The sequence below is a fragment of the Marmota marmota genome, unplaced genomic scaffold (genome assembly GCF_001458135.2).
Source record: "Marmota marmota marmota unplaced genomic scaffold, marMar, whole genome shotgun sequence".
NCBI lineage: Eukaryota > Metazoa > Chordata > Mammalia > Rodentia > Sciuridae > Marmota > Marmota marmota.
Genome location: NW_026000102.1, coordinates 3,192,751 through 3,213,699, shown reverse-complemented (window position 1 = coordinate 3,213,699; position 20,949 = coordinate 3,192,751). Strand labels below are relative to the sequence as shown.

The 20,949-nt window shown below is 38.2% G+C and overlaps 1 protein-coding gene and 1 long non-coding RNA gene across 2 annotated transcripts in view; both read right to left on the bottom strand.

Moving 5' to 3' along the window:
* Positions 1-20,949, bottom strand: part of Rere (arginine-glutamic acid dipeptide repeats) — a 294,428-nt gene that overhangs the window by 181,702 nt on the left and 91,777 nt on the right.
* Positions 14,805-19,078, bottom strand: LOC125610776. Its single transcript, XR_007340786.1, has 2 exons — positions 18,725-19,078; positions 14,805-18,305 (listed from the first exon to the last, which is right to left on the bottom strand). It is a non-coding gene; the product is annotated as an uncharacterized LOC125610776 (long non-coding RNA).

Below are 20,949 nucleotides of genomic sequence, written 5' to 3'. Positions count from 1 at the left end.
GTAAATGAGAGCAGAAAGGCACATGATATCTTGTTATTGTTATAAAAACAATATGAACCTGCAGACTGCTGAACCATACATAAGAATGGATGCTCTAAGCCAGGCGCAGTGGCACACGCCTATAATCCCAGTAGCTCGGGAGACTGAGGTAGGAGGATTCAAAGCCAGCCTCAGCAACCATGAGGCACTAAGCAACTCAGTGAGACTCTGTCTCTAACTAAAACACAAACTAGAACTGGGGATGTAGCTTAGTGGTCAAGTGTCCCTGAGTCAATCCCTGGTATCGCCCCCTCCCCCCCAAAAAAAAAGAAGAATAGCTGCTCCATCAGATGAACAAACTGCACAGATAGACCCCCTTTCAGACTCTAGTAGTTGAAATAAAATAAAGTTTTGTTTTGCAGTGTTGGGGATGATCCAACCCAGGTCCTCCTCACACATGCTAGACAAGTGCTCTGCCACCAAGCCACATCTCCAGCTGAAATAAAATAATGTTAAGAACATTCCCCAAGTAGAACCATGACTGAACATTTTAAAGTACAAATTCAATTAGATATGAGACACTATTTAACAATACAAGATTTTCCTGGGTCTTGACACCATAAAAACAAAACCACCACCACCACCACCACCACCACCACAAAAAAAAAAAAAAAGATTTTTCCCTTTATTTATACAAACATTCTAGTAAATAGCAGAAAGTTAAACAAGAAAAAGTGGAAAATCTATATAAAAAAAACTCCATCTCAAATTTAAGGCATTTTTTTCCCTGAACATTGAGCTCATAAGCTAGGAGTGATGGTGCATGCCTATAATTCTAGGGACATCACAGGTTGAGGCAGGAGGATCACAAGTTCAAGGGCACGGCAACTTAAAAGAACTCAGAGTGTATCTCAGCGGTAAATAAAGCACCAGTGGGTTCAATCTCCAGTAGGACAGACATGTGCATCTATTTGAGCATGCAGATTGAGCTCATAATATCAAGAAATATTTTAAGTTTGATTTAAACAAGATTGGACTTTTAAAACAATAGTGAACCTATTAAAGCTAAAAGCATGCCTAAAATAATATCCTGGACAACTTTGTTCAGTAATATGCAATTTCAGGCAACTTTGTGACCATTTCCAAAAAAATGATACTGCTTCCTTCTTGAGAAAATTGATAACATTAAACAAAATCAACTTTTTTTGTAGTTACAGATGAACAGCATGCCTTTATTTTATTTATTTATTTTTATGTGATGCTAAGGATCGAACCTAGTGCCTCACAAGTGCTAGGCAAGTGCCACACAAATGCTAGGCAAGTGCTCTACCACTGAGCTACAGCCCCAGCCACAAATTCTTTTAATTCAAAAGAAAAAAAAAGACACTGGTTAAAATACTAGTCTGGATCATGTTTTATCATGATGACAAACCTTATCTATTTTGTATGAATTTAACAAATTCCCTCCCCCTCCACATGATGAGCTCTTGGCAAACACTGCTTTCTGAATGAAACTGCAAGAAGGCTGAGCTGATAACTACATAAAATAAAAACTTTTAGCAGCATGGGTATTTGCAGTATTAAGGAACACTAGTGATACAGGTTTAGAAATTATTATTGACTTAAAAACTGCATAAAAATCAGAATTACAGGGAGAAAATATTTCCAATTTGCCAATAAGCAAATTCAAATAGGTAAGAAAGAGGAAAATCGTAGAAACACTGGAGAGAAAAAAAAATAACTTTCACACTTTTCTATTTTATGTAAATTAGCTGTCTTTGTTTTTGTTTGTTTTGCTTTAAGCCAAAAACACGTTTTGTAACCTTTAATATCCATCTGTTATAATTGTTCATTCCCACATAAACATGCCCTGGATAGCTTATTTCAGTCCACATGCCAGACCAACAAAAGGCCAATGACATGCTGGAGAGAAATGGAAAGCCAAATGTGAGCTGACGTGGGAAAGTGCTGTTGTACAAAACAGGAAATCAAGGAGTATATTGATCACAGCCAACATCTATTTATTTATTTATTTGTTTGTTCATTCGTTCATTCAATCCTAGGGATTGAACCCAAGGACACTTATCACTGAGCAACATCCCCAGCCCTTTTTTATATTTTTCTTTTGAGAAAATTGCTGAGGTTGGGTCTCAAACTTGCTATGCTTCTGCCTCAGCCTCCTGAGTCTCTGGGTTACAGTCATGCACCACCACACCAGGCTCAAAATCCATTTTAAATTAAGTTAATTTAGGTTAAAAAGATTCTCCACTATGTTCAAGCACCCAAATCAACATATATGTAAATATCTTTTGCAGTAAGTACTTTTCCTTTAAAATTTTTTTGGTCATCTATTCCCCACCCTACCCAAAAATCAAGTTTTACCTTTTGGATTTTACTTCTTGTTTGAGTTCTTTTTTTTAATACTGAGGCATAATTTACCCAGAATATAATTAATTCACTCATTATTTCAATTAGTATTGACAAATGTATACAAGTTGTGTAACCACCGCTACAATCAAGGTAGGGAACATTTCAATTACCACAAAGAGAGAGCTTTTAAAATCAAGATCTGCTATGATGAAAAGGTGGCAACTGCAGGGACTATTAGAAAAACAACATTCTAATCTTAACTCCTTCCTCCATTTTTAACACACTGAAAATTTGGACACCCTACACACTCCCACAAAAAATGTCTAAGCAAGCTGTGACACTTCTGCCTACTGCTAGAGACTATCACAGAGAAGAAAAATCAAATTTTTTACTGGGTAAAATTTCTAGGTCAAGATACAATATGGTCTCTTGAAATTCCCAGAACATGCATAAATGTTATAATAATGACAGTAATGAAAAATAAATGAATAATAATTTCAAATTAGTTTTAAGATACACTTGTCTCAAATCATGTAATCAATATTTACCAAACATCTACCACGTATTATGCTGGAGATGGTCACCAAGAATGGCAGAGAAGCCCTAAGACTGCATTCTGAGAGGAATAGGACCTTTCCCAATCCCTCAAAAGCCCCCCCCCCCAGCCCCCCAATTAAGTCATAAATATTAAGTGCTTCAAAAAAACAAATGTTCCAAACACTGAAATCCCCCATTAATTAACCACATACCCTAGGCAAGTAACATCTGTTTACACTGGTATTTAATCCCTTTGGTATTATTTTCCTCAAAATTAGTGGTTGTCTAAGAAGCACTGAAGACAGTGGGAAAACACGTATTATGACTTGGTTGCTTCATATACAGAAGGGTATAAGTAACTGGCAAATTTCTACACCTATTTCCCTCCTACAGGAACAATGAAGAAACCCAAGTGTGCTTCTTGCAATTCCCAGTTCTTCTACCTTCTACTTTTATTTCTTATTTTCTTCCCTCCCTTTCTCCATTTCTTTCTTTCTTTGGTATCGCTGGGGATCCAACCCAGGGCCTCATGTGCCAGGCAAGTGCTATACCACAGAGCACACTACTAGTCCAACCTTCTTTCTTGATTTTCATTATTTTTCTTTAAAACTCTTTATCGTGGGCTGGTGCTGGGGCTCAGTGATAGTGCACTTGCCTGGCATGTGTGAGGCACTGGGTTCGATTCTCACCACCACATATAAATAAATAAAATAAAGGTCTATCAACAACTTCAACAACTAAATATGTGTGTGTGTGTGTGTGTGTGTGTGTGTATACAATTGCAGGCAAGCATCACAGTGCCCAGTCAGACCTTTTTTTTTGAGGGGCGGGGGGTCGGGGATTGAACTCAGGGGCATTGACAACTGAGCCACATTCCCAGCTCTATTTTGTATTTTACTTAGAGACAGGGTCTCACTGAGTTAGCACCTTCACTTTTGCTAAGGCTGGCCTTAAACTCGAGATCCTCTTGCCTCAGACTCCCCAGCCGTTGGGATTATAGGTGCATACCACCATGCCTGGCCCAAACGTTTCTTAAGTAATAATAAAATATTACTGGTAGCGCATGCCTGTATCAGCTTGGGAGGCTGCGGTAGGAGATCACAAGTTCAAAGCCAGCCTCGGCAACTTACCAAGGCCCTAAGAAACTTAGCAAGACCCTGTCAGAAAATAAAATATAAAAAGGACTGGAGGTGTGGCTCAATGGTTAAAAGCCCCAGGGATCAATCCTGGTAATAGCCCCCACCCGCCCACCCACCCCCCCAAAAAAACTTCAAACTACAGATGTATAAAGAACTATGAAGGGCTGAGGCTGTAGCTCAGTGGTTAAGTACTTGCCTCATATGGGTGAGGCACTGGGTTCAATCCTCAGCACCACATAAATATAAATAAAGATACTATGTGTTCATCTACAACTAAATAAACATTAAAAAAAAAAGAACTATGACAACTAGATATAACATCCACTTCTGAACTAGATCGTCTTCATAACTGAAGATAATGGAAAAACTTAACAAAAGTCTGGGACCCAAGACTAGACAGAAATAATGCATCGATGTTAATTTTGAGGTGTGATTATTGACTTCATGTTACACAGAAAATGTCCTTGTTTGTTCCACATTTTCTCAAGTGATAGAGAAAAAAGGTTGTTTTTTTTTTTAACCAGACTTCCAATTTTCTATAACATTGGGGTTGGTCAGAAAAAAGACTGGGGTAATAAATTCTAATGTCAATTATAAATATACATAAGCACAGGCACTAAAAACCACTGTGACAGTATTCAGACTTAAAGCTGGGAAGATGTGCAACATGTAATTTTAAGGATAATTCATGCTACTGTCAGTTTACAAATCATCTTCAGAAATTTAATCTATGAGGAAAAATGGCATTCAAAACAGTAAGAAAAGCTTAAGTATTAAATAAATTCCACTGAGATTACTGGGAAATCAGCTGAGGGAAAAAAAAAGTTTTATTCCTATTTTATTATACTTTACGCAAAAATGATTCTAAATAAATCAGTCAAAGATTAAAACATGAAAAGTAAAATCATGGGGTTGGGGCTGTAGCTCAGTGGTATATCACTTGCCTAGCACAGGTGAGGCACTAAGTTCAATCCTCAGCACCACATAAAAAATAAATAAATAAAATAAAGTTAAAAAAAATACATATATTTAAAAAAAGAAAAAAAGTAAAATCATATAATGAGAAAAATGGAAATTAAAATTACACAAAGAATGTAGTGTTCAGACCAGCAAATAACCAAACTGGTCAAGTCATGAATAAACAGATTCTCATTAAATTATAGCACAACTGCCTTATGGAGGGCAACAGGGCAAAAACCTATCAAAATTAGAAATATATTTACCTGTTTCCCTAGCAACATCACATACTAAAATATCACCATTTACCCATACACAAAACAATGAACAAGTTTATTCACTGCAGCAAATCCAATATGGATTAATAGAGCACTAATTATTTAATTATTTTATTTAAACTACAAAACATCTATATATATAACAGGATACTATCCATCTGTATATTTTTAAAGAGAAGGAAATGTTCTATACATTCAGGGCAATCTACAACATGAATTTCCTTAGCACCAGCTGCAGACCAATATGCCTATTTTGATACCTTTGTATTTACTTCTACAAGCATAGAGTCACTCGGAATGAAACATATGAAGGTATTAACAATGATTACCTATCTTGGGTGAGGTTTGAAAAAGAAGAATTTGGGCAAATAAAAATCCAAGAATTGGAGGCTAACTTGTCTGTGTACCTTCTAATATATTTTGGTTACTGAATCATGTAAACATATTATCTATTCGATAACAATTTCACAAAAAAACAAACCCAGGCTGCTTTGTGTCACATGCCTTGGCACAATGGGTATTGTTCTCTCACCCTTTCTTTCCACCCTGGTATGTTTCCACTGTTTCTTTTCCATATACAGTAGCTTTCCAGTGGATGACAAATGTCTAAGAGTCAAAACCTGCACCCATCATATAACAAGGAACAAGCCAAAATAATTATAGTTATCTGTGCCAACAGTCTGGTGAGCAATTTTTTACACTTAAAAACTTCTAAACATATAGAGCAGTCACACATGTCCTTAACTGCTTGCAGGATAAAGTCACATACTCTTTTACCTTCCATTCACATCATATTATCCCTACACAGACCTTGCTTCAAAAATGCTCAGTGTTCCTAAATGTAAAGAGGGACAGAGCACTGAAATATGAAAGCTGAAGAGTCAAGAACTGATCCTAAGATGTTCCACTCAATGCTACCTTATAAACAAGTCCTGAAATGCAAACAGAGTATTAACCAAATCCCACCTATACTGTAACATACCACTGAGGCTGTGTACACTTAAAAAGGGAGGAAGAAATTCATTAACACAGTGTAATTGAAGCCAGGAGAAAGCAAGCAATAAACACTACGTTTTACTATAACATTTTTTCTATCTGTTTGCTATTTCCAGAAACTCCTCTTTGATTACAGATTATGTCTTTCCAAGAAGACTACCTAGCAGCAAACTGCTGACAAGGTATTGATGGTGGCACTCTTTACAGGCAGCCTTATTAGCATTTCTATTGCTCACTGCACACACTAGCAGTGGAAATCACACACATTCTGTGTCATACACAATAACCAAATAGTCACCTAACAACTAAAGGCACTACAAAGCATCCCACTAATCTTTGAATAAATGTTCTGATAATTAATTCCATTACAGGTTTCTGCCTTTAAACCTAAAGGCAGGCAACACCAAAAACAAGGCCATCGACAGGGTCCTCACATGCTTGCCATGAAATGTCACTTATATTACAGAACTCACATCCAATTACTGAACTGGAATAACCACTGTATCTATCACTTACATTAAAACAAGCAAACCCAGCAGTGGGATTGTGTTGGAAGTCATCATGATTTAAATGGATTTCTTACTTTTCAAATATCAAGGGGTCCTCTTTCCCAGAATATCTTACTAAGGGTGTTGGCCTTTTAATACAGAAAGCTGCCCAAGTTGAAAGAAATATTCAAAAGACATACATGCTGCAAAGCCCAGCTCAGTGCCAGAGATATATGCCCCTTGTGTTAAAATATAAAACAGAAGAAGAGCCTTTATAGGAAAAATAAATATATGTTAAAAAGGGAGTTTTGTCAAGGTTACTAACAAATATTATATTCCTGTCCCTAAAGACTCCCTGGTTTCCCCCCCACACCCCCGCAAGTACCTCCTCAGAAATTAGGGAGCCCTCTATGTTGAAGATCTATTAATATTTCAATTCTTACCAACAAAGAAACCTTTCTTAAATTCTTGCTTGGAGCCCTAAAGTCAAAGCGGTGATCTAGCACAAAACTCTGCTCCTCTGTGCCCATCTTAGTGATTCATTCAGTCACAAGGGTTAGTACAAACGAAATTTCATAGATTTGTAGAAACACATTTAGATTCTGCCTACTTCATCAACTGAAAATCTTCAAAACAAGGATCAAGGTAATTTTCCTAATCCTTTGTGTTCAGAAAAGCTTTTACTGTCAAAAGAAAACTTTCACAGCAGACTGCTGACAATTAACATGTAATAGTGCCCCCATTTACCTGTGTATAATATTACCATATTCTGTAACTTGGTGGTGAAAATAACTATAGAGGGAATTGTAAGAAATAATTTTCTAGCTCTATCATCAATGTTATGTCAGAGAGACTAACAAGAGAAACTTGTCAGAGTTCTAATTAGCTATAATTATTGGGATATGAAATGAAACAGTTGCCCCTCCCCCTTTTAATCTGATCACCCATCAGAGGTTACAATGGAATCAACTACCTAGCGAATTCATAGAGCCTAATGCCTCTTTGCATTTACATAGAAATCAATATCCATTTCAAGTCAGGCTCCAGAACAAAGGTTCCTAACCTCTCCCAAGATTTGAATCTCTCTCAAGTATGCATGCCATTTAAACCATGGCCCAACTGTCTTTAGCATTCCCATGCTCCCAGTTTAAGAACCACCATATCTGATGCAGCCTTTCACAATGGGTCATTTGCTTTTTACTGTCTGTATGTTTACCCAGCACCCTAAGAGAACCTAAAATCAGCAAGTGCAGCATTTATCATTGGCTTTGTTCCTAGCTATTCCCAGGAGTAAAAACAATGCCTTGCTCACAGTAGACACTTAACTAAAAGCAATGAATGAGTGATTAGCAATAAAAAATAAAAATGTGATATAACCAGTTGGACATGGTGGCACACACCTGTAATTCCAGCAACCGGGGAGGCTAAGGCAGGAGGTTGGCAAATTCAAGGCCAGCCTCAGCAACTTATGGAGACCCAACTCAAAACAAAACAAAACAAAAAATTGCTGGGGACATGGCTCAGTGGTAAAGCATCCCTGGGTTCAAATCCCAGTACCAAAAAAAAAAAAAAAACCAAGAGGTACTCTAACCTCCCAAAACAACAAACACTAAGTTGCCATAGTCTAAAGAGATAATATTAAATTTAAAACCCTTTACCTGGCTCTACCCTAGTGAAGTCTGCTGCCTCTGCATACTATCATCAGATACCCATCCACCTATTCCCCCACTTTTTAATAGCACACAAGCAAGGAGGATTTCTTGAATGTTTCACTTTCAACAATTCATAAAAAAAAAAAAAAAAAAAGATTACCCCTAGGCAATTGTTAACACACGTGAGCTCCAACAAAGTTTTGTTGTTGTTTTCCCTGGGAGGGAGAAGGAGAGTTACCAGGGATTGAATTTAGGGCACTGAACCACTAGCCACACCCCAGCCCTATTTTGCATTTTATTTAGAGACAGGGTCTCACTGAGTTGCTTAGCACCTCACTTGTGCTGAGGCTGGCTTTGAATTTTCGATCCTCCTGCCTCAGCCTCCTGAGCAGCTGGGATTACAGGCCTGTGCCACAGCGCCGGGCTCCAACAAAGTTTTTAATAACCAGTAACTTTAAAAGAAAGGATTCAATTATACAAGTTCTATTTGTATGCATTATTTATAAAATCTGTTTACCATATCCTAAAGTCAGACTGGACTGTTTTTTTTTGTTTGTTTTGTTTTGTTTTGTTTTGTTTCTAATTCAGTATTGTGGCTGTTTTCGAGGTAAAAAACAAGAACCATTTGTTCAAGGTAAAAAACAAGAACAAGCATCTCTCATTATAAACAAAAAATTAATGTCTTCTTGGTCCCCTTTCCCAAAAGTATTGAAAACAGAGCCTACAATATTTTTATTTAGTCCACTGACAATATTCCAAAGAACAGTTTATCTCGATATATTTTTATCCATATTTATAATTATATCAACAAATTCAGTAAAAAATGTGAGACAAATTTCAAGAAAACAGATGTATAAAAGATCATACTTTTCATAAGCATCCATAAAAGTTATAATTTTATCTTAAAATCTCATAAAACTGAAAACTTTACATAGGAAAACTTCTTTTGTCTTTGAATTTTTTATATAAACATTAACAAAATAGCTAAGACATAAAAACAGCTCTTCCACCATAAAATAGGACAAAGGATATTTGAAAACTAACCAAATACTGGGCTTCGAACATAGTCCAGTGGTTGAGTGCTCTTCTAGTGAGCACAAGGCTATGAGTTTGATCCCCAGTGCCATAAAAACCTAATCAAATATAAATGGTAAAATGGAAGGATGCCCCCCTTGGTGGGGGGAGGGGGGAAACGTTCATGAAAAAAAAGAGTTTCATTACTACAAGCTATTATGAAGATATCTTGAACATCTAGAAAAAGCCATCACTGAGTGGAGGATTTTGAACAGTTCATAGCACAACCATACACCCTTTAGTTATATTTATCTCATAACCAGTGCATGTTCAGGGGAACTCATCACACATGCTACAGTAGTGCCTGTCAGACAGTGAGCAAAAGCAAATGTAAAACCTTTGATTACAGTTCAACTCTAAAGAAAAGTTTATACTTGCAAAAATACATTAAATGTTTTCTAATCTGTGTTGTATTTTGAAATTTATAATGATTTACACATGAAATGTGGAAATTTTAATATACTCAATTATATGTTCAGTTTTTATAAAGTTATATACCTTCTTTAAATCCAATCCAAAACATTTCTACCACACCAGAAAGTTCTCAACCACTTTCCCAGCTAACTCCCAACCCACCTACATGAAGCGACAATTTTCATTTCTCTAATAGATTAATAACAGGGAGATGCATATTCTGTCAAACTGTCTAAATGTCTGTACTATTTTCATTCCCACAAGAACTTAAAAGATTCTCTTATATGTGCTGACGTTCTTGACAGCACTCTGAGTTATCAGCCTTTTCTCTTTAGCCACTTTTAGTGGCTAGGAGGTAGCTTACTTTAATTTGCATTTTCCTGAGGACTAACCATACTAAGCACTTTTTCATGTGTTAATCTGCCATTCACATCTCTGCTTAACTCTGTCTACTTCTTAAAACTGATGTGGCTTTGGGGCTGGGGTTGTGGGTCAGCAGTAGAACGCTCGCCTCGCACATGTGCGGCCCTGGGTTCGATCCTCAGCACCATAAAAATAAATAAAATGAAGGCATTGTGTCCAACTATAACTCAAAACTAAAATTTTAAAAAACTGATGCGGCTTTATTATTGACTTATATGAGCTGTTGATTCAGGTTTATTTTATGAATTCTAGATTAATTAATTTTCATAACTGCCTAAATCAAGACTGTAAAATACTCCCCTGTTTTCTTCTAGGAGCTTTATAGTTTTTAGTGTATGTTTAGATCAATGATCCATCTTAAATTAATTTTTATGTATGGCACAAGGTAGGGGTTTTTTGTTTGTTTGTTTTTTCCATAAGGATATCCAGTAGTTAGAGCACATTTGTTGAAAAATATTTTCCTTTTCCCATTGAAAATAACAATAATATATTTTGCATTCATGAAATAAAGGGTACATCTTAGTCCATAGGATCCTTGGCATTTTATTCTTCCTTATGTTGGTATTTCCAATATTGCAAAGTATTTTTTTCCTACTGCAATGCTTTATATTTAAATAAAATAGGCAGTAATAGTGACCCAATGGTTATACATTGAGATTTTTCCCCCACTGAAGTATGCAATTACATTTCATAAACACTTATATTTAGTATGTATGCACATATGCTGAAACTGTCATGACACCTAAAAGGGGTAAAGTTTATGTTTGTAATATGTAAAAATTCAGATGTAATTGTCTAAGGGTATATTACATCAGACAAACGTATGCAACAGAAATAGTACAGAGTAACACATTTCCTCAAATATCCAAGCCTACCCACCAATTTAGTTGTTTATTTTTCCTGAAAAGCTAACCTATTTCAAGCTACCTGTAAAAAACTAGACATACTTTTAACAGAAAAGGAAAACTCAAACCTGACACAAGCAATGGGCTGGGTGGTGGTGTAGAAAATGCACTCTCACCAATGGTAACATTTCACAGGTCTGTCAGGGCATCTATGGAAAATGGGACCAGGGAGTCTCTTGTAAGAATCTAAATGTGGCCTAGAAACTATTAAATAATTGTGCCTCTGACACAGGCTTGACCAGTATGTGGAGAAATTTGTAATGGGATTAAGGGATAAAAGCCAGTGATAGAGATAAAATATTCCTTTGTCTGGACGTGCCTTTTATACCAACACCTCCCACCAATCCCACCATAGTTTATGCTAGAATAATGGCAGCCATGACAGCAAGTCAGGATTTAATAATTAGCATTTGTGGTCCAGAGGTTAGTATAAAGGCATCTGGGAAGATGGCACTTGGCAGCATAGCTGATGGATGTTCCTAAATCCTCACATAGCAAAAGAGCTACTAGACGGTCAAAGACAATGCAACAAAATTAAATAACACGGTACCTTCACAATCTCAAACTACAAACAGATGGGAAGGCATAAACTACCAATAACTACAGCCTAAAGGTCCAAGCATTTACAAGGGAACAGAATACAGCACTGTGGAGGAAGGGAATCCCAAAACAGGTACTAGGCAAGGACATGGGCTAATGTGCTGAGGGCTACAGGCACCAAGAGGTTAGCATACAGCGACCAGGTAAGGTTAGAGAGGCTGGATAGCCTAGTCACTTGTGAACTCTGAAAAACTGGACCACCAGACCTCCCCACCAGCACAAGTTACTAGCTGCAGAGGAGGTTTGATCCTCAGCACCACATAAAAATAAATAAATAAAATAAAGATATTGTGTCCACCTAAATAAATAAATAAATATTAAAAAAAACAAGCAAATGAAAAATACTGATGTTAAACTTCAAACAGTGTTACTATTAGGAAAAAAAAAAAAAAACAATGAAGAGCAGAATAACACCCTGGAGACCAAAAAAAGCACAGCAAACACACACACACACACACCCCCTCTGAAACAGAACTATAATATACTATTTCAAAACAAACCAAAGATGTTATTAAATAAATGATACCAAAAATTAGAAAGCAACATAAATCAAACAGGAAAATTCAGAAATGAAGCAACAGACAAAAATCACTCTAGAAATGAAAGCTAAACAGGGGCAGGGCAGTGAATAAACATAGCTAACAAAGCCCTAAGAAAAACAAAGCCAACAGAAGAAAAATTTAAACAGCCAAAAGAAATATAAAGTATTAAAAGGATTCAAAAAGTGGCCAAAAAGAAAGTGACAGCATGGTGGCAAGACAGAAGGATTCCAAGTTGGATACCAGCCTTAGCAACTCAGCAAGACCTTCTGTCTCAAAAAAATAAAAATAAAATAAAAAGGGCTGAGGATGTAGCTCAGTGGTATAGCACCTCTGGTTCAATCCCAAGTAGCCCCCACATGAGTGTGTTTTTGTGTACATATATATATTAAAAAGGAAAGCCTGACACTGTGGCACACATCTGTAATCCCAGCAGCTGGGGGGGCTGAGGCACAAGGATTTTGAGTTCAAAGCCAGCCTCAGTCATTTATCGAGGCCCTAAGCAATTCAGTGAGACCCTGTCTCAAACTAAAAAGGGGTCTGGGATTGTAGCTCAGTGTCGGGAGCACTTGCCTAGCACGTGCGAGGCAATGGGTTTGATTCTCAGTTTTTAAAAAATAAATTAAGGGGCTGGGGATGTGGCTCAAGCGGTAGCGCGCTAGCCTGGCATGCGTGCGGCCCGGGCTCGATCCTCAGCACCACATACAAACAAAGATGTTGTGTCCACCAAAAACTAAAAAAATAAATATTAAAAAATTCTCTCTCTTTAAAAAAAATAAAAATAAATGGGATGAACTCACTAAAAAGCTTAAAAAAAATAAAAAATAAATTAAAAAGGGCTGGAGATGTGGCTCACTGGTTAAGTGTCCCTGCGTCCAATCCCCAGTATCTAAAATGAAATAAAAAGGAGAGAGCATTGTATACACTTTGAATATATAGATATACTGCTGTCATTTAAAACAGGGAGAAAATATGGAGAGTGCAAGAAGAATTTTTTCTTCCTTTACTGGTTTCAGAAATTATATATGATGGTGGCAGTAGTATTATTACTCAGAAACTATTATATGGGTAGATAAGACAATAGAAATACGAAATATTCTAATTTTACCATCCCCTAGTGTCCTTGAGAACCATGAGTCTCTGAGTGAAAGGAGATACAGGTAGAATTCCGTTGAAGTTAAATAAAAATTCAGTGATCCTAGATTTCAATACAAAATATGATTATAACTAGGTAAGGTATAGTATATATTTCCCAGCTTTGTCCACTGAAATTGTAGAAACATTTTCACATCATTAATAAATAAATCAAAAAGTTTAGAATAAACAACCCAGCAACAATAAGATCCAAATGTCCTAAATTATGCTCCGTAAATATCATTTCCCATTAAAACCAGAGGTTCTGCAGAAAATGCAGATTTTTAGTCTGATGCAGGAAATGTACACAAGGATGTAAAATCTGGACATCACAAGGAAACACCAGAGATTCCAAAATCATATCAAAAGGACGCAAGAATCAACCTACAGAGGTGTTTCCACTAACCAATGGTTGGACAATGTAGCATCTATGATGGTTAAGAATTACAAAAATTAGCTGGAGCCCAGAGGATGACAAATTTGAGGCCAGTCTGGGAAATTCAGCTAGATCCTGTCTCAAAATTAAAATAACAATTTTCAAAAAGGGCTGGGGATACAGCTCAGTGCCCAAGGAGTTGATGCCCAGAATCAGAAACATGGGCATGTACACAGCACATGCACGCATGCACATACAAAGAGGAATTAAAAAATTTAATTGAAATCCATCCAATATGTTTAGAAGTACTCATTATTATTTGAAAACTGCATAGCAGGAAAGAATCAAGCCTTCTTCAAGCTTTTCCTATATATGCAACTGGATAGCCAGAGTAGGTGACAGAAAGTACAGTCATATAAAAATTATTCCAGTTAACAAATGAAAATGAAATGACAGAATTTGATTCTTATAAATTCTGCAACTCAGGGCTGGGACTCAGTGTTAACGCACTTAGCTGGTATGTGTGAGGCACTGGGTTCAATTCTCAGTACCACTTATAAATAAATAAATAAAATAAAGGTCTATCAATAATTTAAAAAAAAGTTCTGCAACTCCAAGGAATTAATATATATAAACTAAAAACATTTCAAAAATAAAATGAGACATGATGCACCTCCTTCAAAATTGAAGCTTATCACATTATGTTCTTGTCCACATAAATTAGATTTAAGTTTCATCTAACATCTGGATCCAGCTACTAATACACTAGAAATTCAGAGGACAAAGGCATATCTTTTAACGGAACTTTGCAACCAATAATATCTTAAGACACTACAGGTCAAACAGCTTGGGTTCATCAACTAACAAAATTTAAGTAAATAAATGAAAAAATGAAGGGAAAAAAACCTCTAGATTATTATATAACGGGTTTAGAAGGCATATCCTAGACAAAACTATAGTGTCCTGGGATCCACATCTCGGTGAGAAAACTATAATGGAACAACAAAAAAATGATTTCTATAAAAGTTACAATAGTGGTTATTTTTGTGGTGGGGGGGAGCTGTTCTTACAAAGAAATTCTAGGATTAGTTTGCAAAGTCCTCTTTCTTGACCTGGGTGGTAGTTACACATTATAATAATTCATGAAGGTATATATATGCTTTGGATAATCATGCATATCTTTGTTTTAAAAAACAGAAAGCATTAATAACCAGCCTTACTTGTATTCTGCTTCTAAAAGGCATCAGCTAAAGCTCTGATAACCATAGAAGGAACCTGGGAAAGGGGGAGTGCACCTAAAAGACAAGACCCACCAGGACAAAAATGAACTTCATTCCTCAGATTTCACAAATGCACTGTATGCAGCAGATAAAGATGTTTTACCAATGCTCACAAATTTATACACGAAGTTTCCAGTTAAAAGAAAAAAAATAGTAACCAAACCAAAAGAACTAAATTAGAAAATATATGCATGAAGATAGTGACATAATATATAAAAAAGCAGCTGGAAATGTCAATAGGATTCTACAAAAGGAATGAATAGCTGCTTCATAATCAATAGAAAATCCTTAGGTTAAGAATGCAGCTCAGGCCAGGTGCTGTGGTGCACCCCTAAAATCTGAGCAGCTCTGAAGGCTGAGGCAAGAAGATCCAAAGTTCAAAGCCAGCCTCAGCAACTTAGCATGGCCCTAAACAATTTAGAGGATCTCTGTCTCAAAAATAAAAATAAATAAATATATAAAAAGGGCTGGGGGTGTAGCTCGAGGTTAAGAGCCTCTGGGTTCAATCCCTGGTTAACTCCCAAGCCCCCAAGGTATGCAGTACAGAAGGCTGGGCATAGTGGCACATGCCTGTAATCCCAGTGAATTAGGGGGCTGAGGCAGAATGACCACAAATTCAAGGCAAGCCTCACCAATTTAGCAAGACCCAAAGCAACTCAGTAAAACTGTCTCAAAATTTAAAATTTTAAAAAGGTTGAGGACCTGACTGGAATGCAGTTCAGTGACAAAGCACCCCTGGATTTCATCCCCAGAACCACAACAATTAAAAAAAAAAAAACACAGCCCGGAAACCAAAATATAAGGCTACTCTGAAATATAAACAAGAAAGCTTATGGGAAGACTTGTACTGGTTGGTTCTCTCACTCATAATGAATACAGTAGGCAGGAACAGCATTCTAACCAATCCTATCTTTAACCTCTTCTCGACCCTAGTTCTGATCACATAGTCATCTGCCAAAAAGTCATCCACGAGTCTCCAATGACTAACAAATAAAATCCAGGTTCTCTGCTTTCAGAGCTCAGTGCTGCATTTCAATCCCATCTGCAACCATCACTTCATTAAATCAACTTAATTTCCATATTCAACAGATACAGTCTACCTCCAACCTTTGCCTAAAAGGCTTTTTTCTGCTCTCCAGTCAAAATCCTTCCAGCCCTCTGAGCCACACCTGAGAAGTACCATCCTCAGTTGCAGTCCTCCCGGTGGAACTCACCTTCAGCTTCTCCAAGCTCCACTCTCTGAGGATCTGGAGAAACACATGACAAGCACACTTCTTTTCTCCAGCTCACCTGGAACCACTCCAAGTACAACATCATATTTTATTCATATTCTTACATTTAACAAATATTTATTAAGCTCCTAATATTTGCCAGGCACTGTAAACCCCTGGAGCTGCAGCAATGAACAAAGTATGCAAACATCTCTCCTCCTAAAGCTGGCCATTCTTGAGGCGGGGAAGACTAATTCACTTCTCTTTGCTCCTGCACAATGGACTGTTCTGCACATAATAGTCATTTAATAAATGTCAGCAGAACTTAAAGGAGACATTTTAAAAGACCAATGAATACACTGGGAAATTTTAAATCAGTGAATACTCTCATCTAAGATCTAATCAGCAAGTGTGGCATATTCTAGAACTACTTCTTTCTCAAAAACATGTTTGCCTCTTTTAAATTCATCAGAAATCCCTAAAAGGCACCTGGGTTAAGAAGTCCTTAGGTCCACCCTCACCAGGACTCCCTGTCAAGGTTAAGTTGTTCAATCCACTCTCTTTTGGTGGCTACCCTTTCTTTTATACGGCTCTGACCTAGAACATACACTAATTGTATGAGGAATGGCCACCTAACCCAAGGGGGCAGCCAAATCCTGGGCAATAAAAAACATCCCAGACCCAAGATGATAAGACAATCATACTAAATTCCTTCAGCAACATGAAACAATGGCAACTAAGAACACCAGTTAAAGCAGAGCTCAAGAAGCAAGAGATGCCATGAGGGTTAGAGACCAGCTTTTTATCTATCTTTCCAAATCCTTTATTTATAGTTAGTTCTAACAGTGTACTCATCAGTTAACCTTCCTCAAGATAGGAACATGGGCCACAGCTGCCCTCATGGAACCACCCTCTGACCACCTTCCACAGGCATCACCTCAATGTAGCTTAGCTTGGGAAAACATGGACCCAGCCAAAAAACTAAATAGGGTCTGCTACACTGCAAATCTTTATTCACATTTTCACTTATGAATTCAATGCCTATTTATCGACTATCCGAATGCTAGGTCCCATGGGAGGCCGTTGCACTGAATTTTCCTTCCCATGATTAGAAGAGGCTCTGTCCGTCACTTTCATAGTAATCTGGTTATTTTCCTAGTGGCCTGGGATCCTAGAAGTAGCAGAATATGTCTTCAGACACGTATGTGTGCCTTCCTGCAGCCCCATGGGTTGAATTGCTCTCACTTGTTCCTTTATGATATTACACCTTTGCCCTGTTTGGAATAGAATGTTCCATGGAAACGCCCTTTGTGTATCCCCTTCTCTTGCTTTGCCTTTGGGTGTGGCCTTTCTAGATGTCAACCAACCTAACAGCAGACATCAGGAAGCTAGACTCAACTCCCTGAAACCTGACCCCTTGCTTCATTGGAAAGGCTTCTCCTCAGTTAAAAGGGTACGCAGGTGCTGGCTCTCTTTTTTCGGACCTTTAAGGTCAGAGGAGCTGTCACAGGACCCCCAGAAAAAAAGGTATCTCTGTCTCTTGTGTGGTTATTTCGGGCAGCCCAGTTCCCCTGGAGTGACCCTGAGGTCATGTGACAGTCACAGAATAAGATAAATTAGCCCTTGCTATCTAAGAGCTTTTATTCTATTTGGGGAAGGTAAATAGGAGCACAGTCTCTCAGAACCCATCTCTTCTCTTTGAACTGACTAGGAATCCAGGGTGCCCGCCAGCTCTGTGATCCTCCCAGCTGCATATTCTCCCTTCAGGTTGGAGCCCAAACTGGTACCTTTAACATTTCAAGTTTATTTAGGTTGTTACCTCAAACACTGAAAGACCAAACATGTGACTAATTCAAAGAAACTAGCTAGCCCCAACTCTAAAGCAAATTCTCTAAAACCTCAGACAGACTCTATGATCTGACCCCTCCTTATGGACACACCTATGTAGGCCACCTCTGTTGAGAGCCACAGCCGAAGGGGCCCCAGCAAACTTCCAGCTGCCAGCAAACTTCCAGCTGCCGGCTGATGATTGGCTCACAGCAGCACCAGCAACATCTAGCTGATTGGCTCCTCTGCGGTGATGCTCATTGGGCTGTTTCCCTGCCCTTTCAGACCACGGAGCTGCTCATTGGGGGACTTTTTTGGATCCGCCCACGTGACCCAGCCAATCGGCCTCAAGAGCAGGAGGATGGTGGGAGGTGGAGAGAAGCTTGTGTGGGAGAGAGAGGCTTGTGGAAAGCCGGTGGTGGCAGTTGAGGCTCTGAGGGTTTTTTCCTGAGAGGCTGTTTTGTTTGGCGTGTGTGGTTCTAAAAATAAAGTTAGTTTCTTTTGACAAGTGGCTCCTGATTGTGCCCAGCCAGACTGCGGCACACCTCCGCTACGTTTCTACTGTGAAGACAATACCACCCAAAGCTCCTCTGTAAATCCCCCAAAGAAATGCTTTGGCCTGACCACCCTTGGGGTTTACTGACTCTTTCTTTGAAATCTAACTGACCCCAATTAAAATGGTTTGAGTCAAAGTTTGAACTTTGTTACTGCTGCCAGTTGTGGGCCGAATCCAGCTGCAAGTTTGGTAAGGTAGAGCAAGTGAGCAAATCTGCCAATAAGATGATTTTCAATAGTGGTCAGTGCCATAAAAACAACAAAGAAAGGATGAGGATATAGCTCGATGGTAGAGTGCATGTAGAGTGCTCAAAGCCCAGGACCAAAAAGAAAAGGAAAAAATCACCACCACCACCACCACCACCACCACCCCCCAAAAAAGAACTAAAACTAAAACAAAACAAACCAACCAACCTGTAACAACCTGGACAAAACCCAAGATGATGGAGAAGGTACTTGGGACCCACAAACAATGTCAGAAACCTTTAAAACACAGTTTTCTTCCTCAAGGGGTTCAAATTCCACAGGGCACAGTGGGGCACACCTGTAATCCCAGCAGCTCTGGAGGCGGAGGTAGGAGAATCACAAGTCCAAAGCCAGCCTCAGCAAAAGTGAGGCACTAACCAACTCAGTGAGGTCCTTCTCTAAATAAACTACAAAATAGGGCTGGGGATGTGGCTCAGTGGTTGAGTGTCCCTGAGTTCAATCCCCAATATCCACCCCCAAAATTCAAATTCCATTGGAGTGGGGAGTAAATTAACTCATGGAACAATTTTATAAAACTTCAGAATCAAGCAGAAGACCAGAGATGCCCTGAGGACTGACAGGGAAATGTCCCTCTTTGCAGCCTACAGGTCAAGTTCATCAAAGGCTGAGCTAGTTGATTTAGTATTATTCTGGTATATATGCTGCTGGGAAAAGTACACAAACTATGCCTTTAAGCTTTCCAAAATGGAACCTGGAATTTTTTAAATCTAAGGAAATATGAAAGGAATCCTTCTCAGTACTAAGGTAAATATAGTCTCAATATTCCACTTTGGAAAATCTGGTCCTTGAATTGCATTTCCTCACTTAATCTTCAGGGTTACTTAACTTCCATCCCACCATTTTTTTTTTTTTTTAAGAGGTGAGTGGTGGTTCTGGGGATGGCACCCAGGACCTTGTGCAGGTGAGGCAACTCTATCAACTGAGCTATAATACCCCAGCCATCCCTCCCACTTTTGCAACCTCCTCAGCCATGCTGATTCACAGATGTTGCTTTCCTCAGAGAGACCACATACCTGGGCTCATCCAAAATCTTCTAGCAGTTTCTTTTTCCAGAAACAGCTGAAGAACTGCTGAGTGGAAAGAGCTGTCAGCCAATTAATCTACAAACTGTCCTGCCTCAACTGTATGCTTCGGTCAGTGCACAGAGTAATTGAAGGTGATTCAGCTGTTTCAGATATTAGGAACTGAGCCTGAGCTTCACAAATGTTCACTGTAAGGAAGAAAGCCAGTAAACCTCTTCCCACTGAGACTCTGAAGGGAGAGCTACAAGTTTTCTGTGGCCAGTCATCAGATCCACTATGTCTTGTTCCAACCTCCAAAAGGAAACAAGATAAACATCAAGTCACCTGTGTTGCCAGACAAGTTCAAGTTATGTTTTTCTCTCTGAATAACCTAGTGGTAAAGAGGACTTTTATTTACGATAAAATAAATGGAAAAAAAATACATATTCAACAAGTCAAGAAAAGATGTTCTGAAAGCAAGAAAAGCCTTAACCCTCTTAGAGGCCACTGACCACTGGGACCAATTACGTTGGTTTTCTTACTGACCATGATTGTAAAACAGCCAGCACTGACTTTGCTTAGTGGCAGTAAAAATAAAAATGTCAGTTTAGGCCTTCAGAAGAAAATCCAAGCACCAACTATTTTCAATGCAAAACTGTCTACATAAGTCTATCAATGAGCATCTCCCACACTATCTTCCCATACTCTAAATTCAGTCACTATGACTAAAAATTGTCCATATGATGATAACTGCAGAGGACAAGAACCACTGTAAACCAACAAGTTCATAGGTAACAGATTCTCTACCTAGAACCCACTTTCTTCTTTTCCTTTGCACTGCTCTGATCTGTCTAAGCCAACTCCAAACTCACCCCCAAATCCTCCTGCATAATATATATATATATATATATATATATATATATATATTTTTTTTTTTTTTTTTTTTT